The sequence below is a fragment of the Eubalaena glacialis genome, chromosome 10 (assembly GCF_028564815.1).
Source record: "Eubalaena glacialis isolate mEubGla1 chromosome 10, mEubGla1.1.hap2.+ XY, whole genome shotgun sequence".
NCBI lineage: Eukaryota > Metazoa > Chordata > Mammalia > Artiodactyla > Balaenidae > Eubalaena > Eubalaena glacialis.
In genome coordinates, this window is record NC_083725.1 from 114,356,655 (window position 1) to 114,365,762 (window position 9,108).

The window sequence follows — 9,108 nt, forward strand, 5'->3', positions numbered from 1 at the left end:
GAGCAGACACTCACCAAACATCATACTGCGTCTCCCAAAGCGTGATCTGAAGAACGTGCTAACAGGTTAACAGAGGTTAACACGTAACCGCTGGAGCGAACAGGGTTAAATTGGTATCTTTGAGACGGGACTTCTCAGAGCCTTTAACACGCTGATGCGCCCTGTGAACCGGGCTGGGGGAGCGCTGGCCTGCAGCCCCCTGCCCGTCTGAGCGCAGCCCTCTGGTCCTGGCCACACAGGAAATGTGCTGTGGGCACAGAGCTGAGTCAAGAGTGGGTTTGTGTTTGGACTCCGCGGTGGACCCACTGTGTGACCTTGGGCAGGCTCCTGAATATCTCTGTTTCCTCAGGTGGAAAATTGAAACGGTAATAATAGTGCCTGTGGGTTCAGTGAGGTGATGTAAGAATAGCGCCTGCCTCAGACTTAATATGGGGTTGCTACTGTTGTTGTCATTGTTGTATTATTATTATCCACTTAGCTCTGTGTGCCTGGGCTGTAGTCAGAACTCAATCAGTTTAGCTACGGTTGTTGTCACTGCTGCTGACACAGTCCTTGCCCTTAAGAGGTCACAGCCAGGGGGTTAAAGACAATTAGAATCCAGGGTGGAGAGTACAGGGCTGGGGCTTTGTGGAGGTAGCCAGAAGGAACCACAGCATGGCTGCAAGAGCAGACCTCAGGGGATTGGCGAGGCCCCCACCTGACATGGTCATCCTGGTCCAGCCTCACTGCTAAGCGGCCATCCAGCCTGGGCCTTGGCACCTGCGGCAATGGAAGTCTGGCCCATCTTTGGGCATCTCTGCCTGTTACAGATTTCTTCCTTAACTGAATCTCTCCTGGTCCTTCTAGTTCTTGGGCCTCCCAGAGTAGGCTGGTCTTCCTTCTCTAGGTCAGCTGTCCAGAAAACGGAGGACAGGGGACCAGCTCTCTTCCCCGAACCGTCCCATCCTCCCTCCGTCACTGCCCTAGCTGCCTCTCACTCCTCTGGGTCTCCTGCCCTGCAGTGTGGCTGTGCATCTCATGGATCCCAGACTGAACAGGGTTCCTGTTTAGTCTGACCCGGGCAGAAGCAGGCAGGGAGCAGGGTGCAGTCTGTCCCTCTTTTTAACACAGCCCATCCAGAACTGGGAGCTGGGGCCCTCCGTGTCTGGAGCAGTCGGTCACCTTGCTCTGCAGACACAGAGAAAGCCAGTCTAATAGAGAGCAGGGTGCCAGGGGACCCTGAGAGGCCATTCTAAAGGAGGCTGGGGACAAGGAAGGGTCAGGGAAGGCTTCCTGGAGGAGGCGGCAGCACTTATCAGCCAGAACCAAATGGCAGGCTCCCAGAGCAAAGACCTTCTGAGTCACCCAATCCGCCCCTATCTGACCACAGGGAGACTGGCAGAGCCGTTTGGTTGCTTACATCATAGGTCGGACTCCAGGAGCTAACTATTCAGGTGTTATAGGAGGGATCATTTATCTCGAGGAAATGTGGTTCGGGGAGGCCAACCACAGAGGCCAGAGACCCGGCAATGCTGGATCCCCAGCTCCCTGTCTACCAGGATTCAGAAAGTCCCCCCACCCATCATGACCACGGCATCCCTGGCTGTCCATGGGGTCCACGGGGGTGGGGGGATTCTGAGGCCAGAGAATCGCTCTAGCCCAATTCCCCCCTGTCTGGGCCTGTATCCTGGGAGGTGAGTGCCGGTTTTTTGGTGGCCACAGGACAGGGAAGCAGCTGCCAGGCGAGGCCGGCCCATGTGCTCCAGGAATGAAGGTACTAGGGGCCTCGTTAGCCGCAGCTTCAAAGAGCCCCATTATTAACAAAGTACGCCATGAATCCTTTTTCTTCCTCTTTCTATCCTTAAGGCAGATTCCCAAATGAAAAGGAAAATATACAATGAGTGGCAATGAGGAAACCTCAGAGGAAAGCCAAGCGGCTGCAGAGCCGGGAAGGAACATCAGTCCACCCTCGCGTGGGGTGTGGGCTTCCTTTCTTTATTTAAAATAGTCTCTCCCGTTTCCCTTCCTCCCAATTCAGCTGGTCTCTCAGGCTGCGCCTTAAGTCCTTTTGAAGTGTTACAACCATTTTCTCCTCTTTCAATTAACAACAAGAAAAGGAAGCTAATAGCTTCCTGAGCCACTCGCTGTAAATATTAACAAAGCCTGGCCGCCTGGCCTGGGCGCACGCGTTGCTCCCAGCTGGAGAGTGAGTTTACGGGAAGGAGGGGAGGGGCGAGAGATTTCCAACGCAGAGGCGAAAATCCCTCGGCACAGGCTTTTGCTGGCGCAGGGACTCTGAAGAGCCGGGGAGCCAGGCGAGCGGGAGCCAGGCGAGAGGGCGCCTGTCCCTGGGGGCTGGGGGTCGGCACAGCTGGCGAGAGGGAAGTAGATACTTCTGGAAGAAAAGGCAGCTTCCACCAGCTGCACCTGAGTAACTTGGAGGATGTAGGTGGTGCGTGGCCTGGAATCCCCAGCTCATGGCTTTGAGTGTGGTCAGTGGTGGAGGTCTAAGGAGGAGTGGCATTTTGAATGCAGCAGCTGGAGGGGTGCTGAGGTCCCCCGGGTGCATGCTAAACCCCGAGCACCTGCCTGTGCCCATAGGGTGTAGGGCTCCTGAAGGAATCTGAGGCTGGGGAGGGGGCTGAGGGAAGGGGCTGTGGACGAGGGGAGCTAAGACCCCACAAGCAGAGCCTGGGTTCTGAAAGCTCCTCATGCTGCTCCCTGGGAGGCTGCTAACCGTGACCCCCATGACCCCAAGCCTACCAGACACACCAGCAAAGTCCTGCTTCAAACATCTGCTCGAGAGTTATGGAGTGTAGACTCCGCAGGGCCCATCTTGTGGCCAGGGTGGACAGGGGGCCCGGGTAAAAGCACGCAGAGGCTGGTGGCCGGGAGGGGACCAGGTCTTCTGCCTGGGGCTCCCACCACCTGCATCCACTGAGGGCCAACCCGGCTAAGAGCTCACAGTGGGGTGCGGTGGGAAACGCACAGCCACTGTTCCGTCGGCAAAGGAGGCCAATTTCCTGAGAAAGGCCTGGCCTTCGCTGCCGCTACGCCAGACTCATCCGCCCCGGGCTCCCACGGGCTGGACACAGCCGGTTACGACAAGCCCTGCGGGGTAGACCTGGCCAGCAGGCAGCCCCTTCCTGGGAGCCGCGGGCAGCGGGCAAAGGCCACGAATGCCCCGTGTCGTGCACAGGCTGGCCCCACCGCCGCGTCCCTCTACGCGGGCAGAGGGGCAGGCCTTGGAGGTCCTTGTGCCCTCGCCCTCCTCCGCCCCTCCCGAACAGCAGGACCACCTGCAGCCCCCTCGAGGGCCTTCCCGCCCTCGGGCTGAGAGCAGTGGTCATGAGCCCAGCTGAGTGTCAGCGCCCTTGGTCAGCCCGCGCCCGCGCCCGCGCTCGCAGCTCCCGCGGCACCGAGTCCCTCCCGCCGCCCGCTGGCTCGGAGGAGATTTCAAAGGCACGAGACCACTCCAGGTGCGGGAGGCCTCTGCAGGCACCTGCCCGCTCTTCTGTCTCACCGCTGCCCAGGGATGACAATGCCCACTTGACGGCCTTTCTAGGTGCCCACTGCTCGGCCACATTGTGGGGGCAGCACCCTAAACTGGTACAGCCAGGCCTGGAAGAGCCTGGGACCCTGGAGCCGGCGGCTTCTCTGCTCTGGGCACTGCTCGCCGGCTCACACGCTTGCACACCCATCCCTGAAAGTCTGGGTTTTGTCAGGAAATGGTTTAATTAGTAGAGTGGAGGCTGGGAGGGTTCACGCCCGAATGCAGGCTCCCTCACCTCCTCCCCTTCTCACCCGCGATGCTGTGCGGGTGCCATGCTGCCGTGCCAAGCCTTGGGGCCAGAGCGAGTGAGAAGGGGGCAGGGGGGCCGAATCACATGCAGAGGGAGGAGCTGGAGCCTCCAGCACGCCCCCTCCAGAGGCCTCCCTGCTGCCCTGCCCAGGGCACCTAGGACCAACACCCGCCTCGGGCAGGCTCGGAGCCCCCGGCGGGCCAGCCACCCATGGTGCTGCTTCATGTGGTCACGGGAGCCACCCTCAGCCACCCTCCAGCGAGGAGGAGAAGGGGGAGGGAACCCACTCAGCCCCTGGGCTTGTCTTCAGGGAGGCTCCAAGTCAGCCCCTTCCCCTCAACACCCCTGCTTCCCACCCCTCCTCCTGAGGACATTGTCCCAGCCTCTCACTGGTCCCCTCCCATGCACCCTGGTAACCTCCAATTCTCCACAAAAGTCTGGTCATGCCCCTTCCTGCCTGGGCACCCTCGCTGGCTGCCCGCTGCCCTCAAAATGAAGACCAGGCCCCTCAGCAGAGCATTTGAAACTCCCCCCAAGAATCCCATCTCCCACTTCAGCTTAGATCATTGCCCTCCACTAACTCAGAGCTTTGGGACACCAACCTTCTCACTGCACCAAGCCCTCTCACCTCTGAGCCTTTGCATATGCTGTTCCCTCAGCCTGAAACGTCCTTCCTGCCTAACCCCCTACCGTGCTGACTCTGTTACAGGAGCAGTCCACACTCCCAAAAGGAAAAGCTCTCCCTGACCCATGGCCCTGGCCCCCAGCCCTCTGCGTCCCGGAGAGAGGGCACATGACTGTGGCAGCACCCGGGTCCACGCTGGCACAAGCAAGGAGTGACCCACACACTGCAATGCGGGAGAAGGGACAGGCCCTGTGGATGGCCGTCCTCACGGCAGGAAGTCAGCAGCCACGGAACAAACTCCAGGTTTGAGTCACAAAGAGCCTTTTCATCTCTAGAGGTCAGATACAGATGTTGACCTCAGCCTGGAAGTCTAAAATGAAAGAACACCCTGGGTCTCCTAGCTCGCACCAGCTTTGACCTGCTTACAATGATCTAAACTCTGCCCTCTTTGCCACGGGACAGCTCTGCCCAGGGAGGGGGGCAGGCATGTTGTTCATTTAAAACGCCACTCAGCTAAGTCACCAGCCATAAAGCCCACCTGGGTTTCTAGCAGCGCATACAGGAATCTGATTAATGACACACACATAAAATCCATCCCAAAGAGCCATAGGTTGGAAAGAAGCAGGAAGGCTAATTGCTAATATAGGAATTAATATCAGTGAGTACTGATCTTCAAGGCAGGTGGGAACTGTAAAGCTACAGAGCGTTTCCACTTCAGGTGGAGGCCCTGGGGTCCAAAGTTGGGGTGGCCACCCTGCAAGATGGATGGGGGGACCCCGGCCACACCTGCGCCACTCTAGCTTGCCATTGAACCCACGTGACTATTGTGATGTGGGAGTCTAGAGGACCCCAGAACCACAGCACAGTGTCACCTTCCCCAGAAAGCCCCCTGTGATCCAGGCACCCCCCCACACACACACCCAGGCTGGGCAAGGAGCGGCTTTTGGCTCTGCTAATGCCCTATGTGTGTCTCACAGTGTGGCCTTCTGCAAACCAGTGGCTTCCCCCACTGGACCATGAGCTCCTAGAGGACAGGGGCTCCTCTTTAGGTCCATGTGTCCTGCACAGTGGCGGGAGCGTGATGGGTCTCAATACACATTTGCCAGATAGAGGGATGGAAAAATAGACGGACAGATGGAAAGATGGATAGATGGATGGATGGATGGATGGAGAGATAGATGGTTGATGGATGGATGGAAAGATGGATGAATGGATGGATAATTGCATGACAGGGACTCAGGAGAAACCCAAGGTCCCTGGGTGCATGGGCCTAAGGGCCACCTTGTGTTTCTGTTGCACTGAGACGTGGCATCCTGCAGGGAGAAGGAAACTGGCCCAGGGTTCAAGGTCCTGGCTGTCATGTAAGTCATACAAACTTAGACAAGTCCCCCCCTTCTCAGTGTCACTGCACCTGCACGGCGCGAACAGGCCTCCCTGCCCCGCCAGCTGTGCTGGGTTGTCCCGAGGCTCAGGGGAAATGGCAAAGCAGAAATGACCTGGAAAAGGATAAGGGACATTGTCCCCTTGTAAATGGCGTATATGTACAGGCAGACAGATCCGGCCAAAATGCAGAGAGTGCTATAGAGACGTGGGATTGTGCACTTGGCTTTCTTTCCCCCCTTTCCAATTTCTTTTAATACAGTTATGATGTTGTTATTTATAACAAAAAGTAAAATTGTGTAAGCATCTCAAGTACTTACAGATGGAAGCTTTTATTACGTTGACCCAAAAAATGGTTCTTTGGCACTGGAATGCAGGGACCAGACCTATGGGAACAGGGGACGGCCGAGGCAAGGAGCGTGAGCAGAGGCTGTCCTGTGGTCAGAGTGCCCGGAACTGGCCAAGGAGCGCCTCCCGCTTACTGAGACCCTGGGACCATGCAGACTCACTTTGTCCTTGGTCAACTTGACTGAGGACTTTGCTTGCACTGTGTGGCCTAGGCTTACTCGATCCAATATTGTGCCCACTGGGGACTGCATGGCCCTGATGACAGGTGTGTGCCAGAAGGGCTCATTTAGGAGGTATTCCTGGGCCCAGCGCATGCAGGTGGCTATAACAATCATAATCATGCACCCATGCGGGGAAAGTGCTCTCACCTCACAAGCACTGTGGCCAGGCTGCCCTTGGAGCACACACACCCCAGACACCCGAGAGGCACCCGCTCACCCAGAAGCACTCAAGGAGCCCATATCCTCAGTGGGGCCTGGGGCGTGCAGTGCTGCCTGATTCCCAGGAGGACCACACTCAGGGAAGGGGGATGCAGGGGAGGGTCACCCAGAATGCACAAGGCTGGACAGGCCCACCGAGAACCTTGCTTGGACCCTTGACTTTCTAAATGAGAAAGCAGAGTGGGGAGTTCACTGGGTGCATTTATTAAGCACCTACTGTGTGCAAGGCACTGACTCAGGCACTAGGGGATCAGCCTCAGGTGAGCAGATGTGGTCTCTTCCTTGAACCAGCAAGATAATTCCTTTCAAGACATTATGTCATTGCCCTCATGGTTTGTGCAACCCTGCAGACAGAGAGGAGGTTGAGGGGTGATGTTGGATGGACACTTGCAGGAGGGGGAACAGCATGGGGAAGGGCAGGGGCCAACTCGGGGAGTTAGGGGGAGGTGGTGGGAGTTGAGGCAGGGCGGGGGGGGGCGTCAGGCAGGGCCAGGCCTTGTGGGGCCTTGGAGGCTGCCATAGGAGTGTCGCCTTCATCCTGAGGGCTGTGGGAAGGGCCTGACGCCAGCAGGATGCAGCTGCCTTCCTGGATTCATAATTTCGAAAGCAGAGCTCTGTAATGGGGGATCAGCCGGCCATGGCCAGCTGGAGCCTTGGCTCTGAGGACACTGCCACCATCCTCTCTAAATACGGAGGCCCAGCAGCCTCTGCCCCCACCCTCCAAGGTATAAAACAATTTCCTTGCCCCGGCCAGGGAGGCAGATGACCTCATTGGACGCTTTCCATCTCTCCCTTTCACAGAGAAATTACAATTTATAATTGGATGAAATCACGCGGGTGTAATAGCAATAAGAGCCGTGCTGGAGCCCAGCATTCACCTCTCCTGTGGGGACTCTGTCCTCATCTTCCCTCCTGTCCAACCCCCACCTGCCCCTTCCCAGGGAGCTGCACCCCACCTGCCTGCTCACATCTTGAGTGTTTACCAGACCCTGGCCATGCAGGGGTGATGTCCCGTGGGCTCTTAAACCTTGCTGTTTCTTAACCCTCCTTGCTCCTGGGGAAGCTTGTCCCAAGACCTCCCCACTTCTCCCGTCAACCCATCAGCCTCCACCTGCCCTCCACCTGGCCAGCACCTGCCCCTCTTCCTACACGCACTCCCTGCAAGGCTGGGCGCCCAGTGAGTGGTGACCCCCCGGCCTGTACTCTAGACTTGTTATAACGTGCACCCTAAATATCCTTGTTTTTATTTGTGACAGCCTCAGACAACACGCATTTCTCAAATCAGCCACCTTCGGCCCTACAAAGAAAAGTGCCCAGATGCAGCTGAGCCCATCTGGATCCAATTTCAAACCAGAGCTAACACTCTCAGATGTGTAATAAAAGCCCTTTTCCAAAGAGGGGCTCCTGCAGGGGGAATATGGACACCGGGGCACTGTGGGCCTTCAACACGCCATGCTAATGAGAGGCGATCCAGAGAGCTCAGGCTGTTTTGGATTCTGAGGAACAGCCAACCCTGCTCCCAGGTCTCCGGGGAAGGGGAAGGTGGCCGTGGAGGGCAGCCGGGGTGTGAAGCACTGACCCCGGCCCTGGTGGGGAGGCCAGGGATCCAGCTTCCCCGGTTCCCTGATGCTCCTGCTTCCCACGGTGGGGAAAGGCAGCACTTGTTCTGGAAGCCGAGGCCACGGTGGCCCAGTTGGATCCTTTGAATGACATTTAGCAAGAGGAGCAGGTGCTGGGGGAAGCAGAGCCAGCTCTGGGCCAGGCGGGCGGCCCCTGCACGGCCGGGAGCTCTCAGAACTTCATTTTTCCCTTCCCGGTCCTCCCACCCCCAGGAAAAGGGAAAGCAGGGAGCTTCGAGGAAGGGTGCTCGGCATGGCCGGCTGTTTGTTATGTGGATTTGGAAAGAGAGGGGAGAAATCCCAGATCATGGGAAAGTGGCGTTCAAGAAAACAGGTTCCTGAGGGATGGGAGGAGAGGGGGCTGCAGCCCAGGCTGCCGGTCCCCGTGTGGCTCCTAATTTCCCTGGGCTTAACCACTTGTATTGCTTTTTGCAGGTGAGGAGGCAGGGAGTGGGTGAGAAGGACTCCTTTTTGGACAGACGAGACCAGGGCTGAAGCAGGAATAACCCGTCCCTCCACCTCCCCAGCAAGAAAGCCTTCCTACAAACAGGAGCAGCCAAGCAAGACTGAGTGCCCCCCCCCCCGCCCCGCCCAAACATCTTCCCAAAGAGGGGCATGTGGGGCCTGACAGCTCGGCAGCGCATGGAAGCAGCTCCAGCCCCGCGGTGAACATCTGAACTCCTCAGCGGGGTAATGGACCCCCTCCTTCCCCCGGAGACACAGCCTGAGTGGCAGGAATACCGATTCTTTGGAGAGTGACTCCCTCTCAGCTCTGTCACGCAAGAACGCTCTCTGCACCAGAGCCCATTCCGCCAAGTGACTTAAAGGGATTAAAAACAAAACAAAACAAAACAAAACAAAACTTGGTAAAGAAAAAGGGGTAAAAGCCACGCAGAAGCCTTTCAGAAGAGGTG

The 9,108-nt window shown here is 57.5% G+C and overlaps 1 protein-coding gene across 3 annotated transcripts in view; it reads right to left on the bottom strand.

The window, feature by feature from the left end:
• The window catches only part of MACROD1 (mono-ADP ribosylhydrolase 1), a 152,516-nt gene that overhangs the window by 89,779 nt on the left and 53,629 nt on the right, over positions 1 to 9,108 (bottom strand). The gene's annotated exons all lie outside the window — the stretch shown is intronic.